Source organism: Alligator sinensis, unplaced genomic scaffold (genome assembly GCF_000455745.1).
Source record: "Alligator sinensis unplaced genomic scaffold, ASM45574v1 scaffold134_1, whole genome shotgun sequence".
Taxonomy (NCBI): Eukaryota; Metazoa; Chordata; order Crocodylia; family Alligatoridae; genus Alligator; species Alligator sinensis.
In genome coordinates, this window is record NW_005841920.1 from 117,252 (window position 1) to 122,594 (window position 5,343).

The 5,343-nt window shown below is 38.1% G+C and overlaps 1 protein-coding gene across 11 annotated transcripts in view; it reads right to left on the minus strand.

Annotated features, from left to right (window-relative positions):
* The window catches only part of CORIN (corin, serine peptidase), a 352,509-nt gene that overhangs the window by 92,151 nt on the left and 255,015 nt on the right, over positions 1–5,343 (minus strand). The gene's annotated exons all lie outside the window — the stretch shown is intronic.

The following is a 5,343-nucleotide window of genomic DNA, read 5'->3' on the forward strand; positions in this document are numbered from 1 at the left end:
GCTCTCTGATGGCATAAAATGCATATTTTTATATATGCCTTTTCATTCCTGCTCCATTTGGATCAAAATGTGAATGAGCACATTCAAGATGTTCTATCCATCAAGTTCTTTCCTCACAACTATTTTCCTAAATGTATCATACATATGACTGTTTGCCTATCAGGACTGATGATTAGATGATGATCCAATTGGATTCATGCTGATCATGGGAACCCCCCCCAGGAGAAAATTTTAGCACAAAATCAAGAATCTCTTCAATGACACACAAGGCTCAGTAGAGACAAGAGTTGGAAGGTGTTCGAGTTCAGTTTTCTTCTTCTTTTGTCATAGCGTGAGCAAAACTTTCTGTCTCTGAAGATCTCTGTTCGAAGGCTATTGATACAAAGCCTTCAATCCTCAGGCACATAATTAATGCTATGGGGCTATACATCAAGTGTTGGAACATCAGAAAATCATATATATTTCTCTTGAATTAATTTAGGATTTAGGAGAATAGTGTGATGACACTTAACCTCAAGAAAGATTCCTGTTAACCATTTATATATTGGTTAAACAAGTTCTATTTATAGTGCGGGATACAGATCAGACATGTAAACAAATATCAGACCACTCCATCCCAAAATATGAAAGCCTTTTACTAAAGGAAGTAGCAGGTTCTCAAGTTAAACACAGCAACATGAAGATTATTCTTAGATTTTGATTTCAAAACAGTTGTTGCACCTGTGTGCTACAAGGTTAACCATGTCAATCAATCAATCATAGAGAAGTAAGGCTGGAAGGGACTTCAAGAGATCATTTAGTACAACATGGGATCAAACCTGCAACCTTGGTGTTATTAGCACCAGGGTCTAACAGAGTTAAACTGTAAAAATAGGTAACTTCCTTGCTATATATATTTCATTGCTATGAAGTTGACTATCATCAGCCTAAAAGCTTGAGAGAAACATGTTTCTGAATATTTCCTATTCATATTTCAGTAGAACTGAATGGAAAATGTGAATTTTTTTGTAATTCCAGACTTTTCCCACTCTATACCAGGACAAAACTGAGTCCCCTTGAAGTAAGAGAGACAGATACTACTGGCCCCAGGATACCCAGTGGTTGGGGCACTTACCTTGAACACAGCAGGGTCTGGCCCCTGCTGTAATATATATTTAATTAGATATATAAAAAATAGGCTAGTTCCAACAAGAGAGACATGTCCCAGCATAGCAAAGGCTAGAATGTGGGCTCAAGTCCATACTTTAAACCAGCCGGAGCAGAGAACTCTACTTCCAGGTGAGCATCCCACCATAGGTTGCTCTAGAATGGGTAGATCTGTCATTTTGACAGGATATTACATTCATATTAAAGCTGGCACATACATTCCTATGAAAAGTTGCAGTTTGGATAAACTGACAATTTCTTATCAAAATTATTTTACTGGAAAATTCCTGGCCATACTAGTTGTGAGGTAGTTTGTAAGTTCCCTCTAAAGTTCAGCTACAGCAGTTGACTGAGTCCAGTTCTGAAGTTCAGCCAAATGCTGATTCCCAGGCATACACTTGAGTAGCCACTTAAGCTACTAAAATATCCATAGGGTTGGGAGGGGGAGAATGAGTGTTAAAAAAGCAGACAGGAAGTAACAGGGTACAGTCAAATCCCAGTCATGCCCCATCTCCTAGGCTAAGTCCAGACAGTCAAAAAGCCGGAGACTGAATTGATTCAATCTTTGCAGCTTAGCCTAAACTGCAAAGATAGAACCAATAACCAAATGAGCAGACTTGATTCAGGAAATACAGCTACATAAAGACAGAAGCCAGGGGGATGCTACAGCAGGCCTCTCTGGCATGTAGCCAGTGTGGGCTGTGTATTCGCTTCCTTTTCCTGCTGCACCCAAGGTTTCTGGGATTTGCAGCCCACAATCACAGCAGCAGGATTTCATCAGGGTTGCTCATCACTTCCTCTTCCTGCTTCCAGATGCCTCTGGGATTTGTAGTCCACAGTTGCAGCCAGTAGGGCAGGGTAGCTATGTCTTTGGGGGGAGGTGAGTTTAACACCCCTCCCTAGCCCCAGACCCCAGCTCGGATTTGCCTGGTGAGGCCAATGAGCTGGGTAGTGAGTCAGCCCTCACTGCATCAGCTAGGGAGCAGAAGAGCAGGGCCAGCCCTGCTCTCTGGAGCAGACAGCCCAGCCCAGGCCTGCAAAGCATGCTAGGTGGGGTTCTCTGATTTAACTTGAACCAGGAAGGGGCCTGGGACAGAAGTATCATAAACCAGTTTGACCCAAATCAATTAAGTCTGATACATTCAACGAGGTTTATCTTAAATCATTTTCAGCCATTTTGATACTGGTTTATGTGCACTGAACTTCTGTTCTGTTACAAGTTTAAACCAGTTTCTGATCACTTAAATCGGTTTATGTGTAACTTCTGTCCCTAGCCCAGGTCACACATTCTCTAGTACCAGGAAGACAAGACTACACTCAGATCTATGTAATATCAGAATACAGTTAAGACGGCACATTCCCTAGGAATCTTCATAGCAGACAACACAGCCAACAATTTTACTCCAATTGAAATAGAAGGATAACTGAACTTAATATTTTTTTAGGAAGGAAGGAAGGATTATTGCTTAGGGCTAAATTCCCTAGTGGTCAAAGAAAACTAAATATTAATGCAGAAAGTATAAACAGAGGAAAAATGTGTTTGGGAGATCATTTTCAGGCATCAAAATTGTGAAATTTAAGCCAACACATCTTAAACAAACAAATAGATGTTTCCTAGTCTGAATCTACTAGTAAAGATGGGGTTTTATTTGTTTCTTTTAAAAAAAATACATGTTTGTGAAAATTCACAAGGTACCTGGAAAGCAGCCTGCTCTCTGACACTGAAACAATGCAATGGGCTATAGCTTTAAGTATTTTCAGAGTGTTGAAATGAGAGGTGAACTCTCCTTTCCCCACAAGACTTTACTAAGGTGTCAAGGGTCCAGAGAAAATAATTGGAAAGGAAAATTAATACCCTGTTGTTATTATTACTGTTATTGTTTAATGCTGACAATGCACTCAGGAATGATGTTCCAAGTTCAGCAAAGCACTCAAGCATATGTTTAACAATATATTCAAAAGTCCCACTTACTTTAGTGTCACTGGACACCTATTAGTTAGACACAAAAAGGGAAAAGAGCAAGCACACTGGAACTTACAAATAGAGATAGATGGTTCTGTACCAGTCATTAGGGGCCCAATCATGCATTCTTTCTGAACTCACAACTCCCATAAAGTCAGGGGAAGGGTTGGGAGCATAAGAAATGCAAGATCTGGTACTAAGTGGCACAGAGGGACAATGAAGATGTGGAACAGGCAACGTGTTATATTTCAAAAATGTTGTTCTGGCTTTTCCTGATAAATGGATGTAATAAGAAAACATTATGGATTCTCCGGTTCTGCCAAAAAGGCTCTGAAATATAAAGAAAACATGCAACAGTCAAACTTACATTTGTTCCTTAATAAAGACTTAAAAAATTAATGTGGACAGTCTATAATGGCAATGATTTCTTTTTTATAGTAGATGTAAAAGAAAAAAAATCCAATTTAGCCCAAATCAAACCTGAAGGAATAATTTGAAGATTCTAAGAAGCTATTACAAACAAAAAGCCTTTAAAAGTATAAAACATATAGTTGGCCATGCTCCTTAAATTGAAATCAGGTCTGGAAAGGTGGAGATATTTGGATACATTATATAACCAAATTGATGCACAGTTTAGTTCCTTTTTAATCATCGTGCAGTTTCTAGAGTTTGATTTTATTTTCAAGGAATTGGTTGTGTATCGCTTTCCTGGAAAATTCGTGTTTTTCAGACCTACTTCCACAAATAACTATAGAGGCATATGCTATATTTAAACATATCTGAGTCACCAAGATTTATGGGACCCCTTCCACACCCAAGTTTATTAAAACTCTCTGGTTGACAGCTAGGGAATCCTTTACATGGAAAGATATAAGTAATATTTTGTCTGCTATACAATTAATCATTTATTTAATGTTCATGGTAGCTCTTATATTAAAAATCAGATTCCTTCATGGAAGGAGGACAGGAGGCAGATTAGTCTGGATAGACAGGTATACTCCTCCTCATAACATTCACTCTGTCCCTACGAGAGACAGGATTTGGGGCTAGATGGACCTGTGGTGTGACGCAGTATGGCATTTCTTAGGTTCTTTGTCCATTTCTTCTGTTCTCACCAGGAAAAGCCAGAATCACACTATTTAACAACTCCTTTATCAGGGCTTGATGATCAGTAAATCTAGTGCAGGTATTTCTGAAGCACCTACTGTCATGGCACTACTGAAATGATACCATTTATACCTACCACTCTGTCTACAGTGGACATTTTTAAAAATGGCCTAAAAAATAAATAATATGGGATACTTACTGTGACTGTTAAAAGTTACTGAAAAGGCAGAATGACATTTTTTGTTTTAGGAAAACCGTTAGGCCCTTATGGCAGAGATCAAAAAAGTTCTTTTTTCAGTCAGAAGTATGCAAAATTGTGTTTTGCAGGCCTCAAAAACAATGCATAGATTTTAAAAATAAAAGACATGAGGATAATTATTTTTCTTTTTAAAAAATTGATATTTATGGTCTGAAAGAAAATCCTTGAAAATCTTTAAGAACGAATTTTGGCCTCAGTTGCAAAACTTGACAGTACCTCTGAGTGCAAGTGGTCTACTCCACTAAACAAAACAAATCACTAGAAATGATGTCAAACCTGGTACTCTGCATCAAACAAATAGAAAGATGAAAATAGGTTGGAACGGTTCCATTAGATGATATTTGAACATACAGGTCTTCAAGCTAGGTAATATCTGTTACGCTAATGACTTTGCCCATGTCATTGACTTTGCCCATGAATAAGTTGCTATTTTGATATATGTGAATTGCAACATGAAGAAAAGGGTGAACTGCATAAATAGCTCCAGAATACTTGCAATGCTCCCATAAAGAAAGATCCAGTAAGACCTATAAAATTAATAACATAATATATCATGCTCCTTGTAAGGAGTGAGTGAGTTTTCCAGGGCTGCTTTTTAAAAAAAAATATGAACAATAAACCAAATTCTGGATTTTAAAAATGGAAAAGGACATAGATCACTTCTGATTGGTAAATCTCTCACACTTGGCAATGACATGATGCTAATTCAAGACTAATTCAAGCCTTTAGTCTGCCTTCAGTGTGTGCATTTTGAGCATATTCCTTCTAAAGTAGCCTGAGGAGTACTTTCCCTTGATTCACTGACAACAAATTGCTAATAAAGAACTAAACATGTTTTTTTGGCAAACCTGTTGTCAGTGCAAGCCAT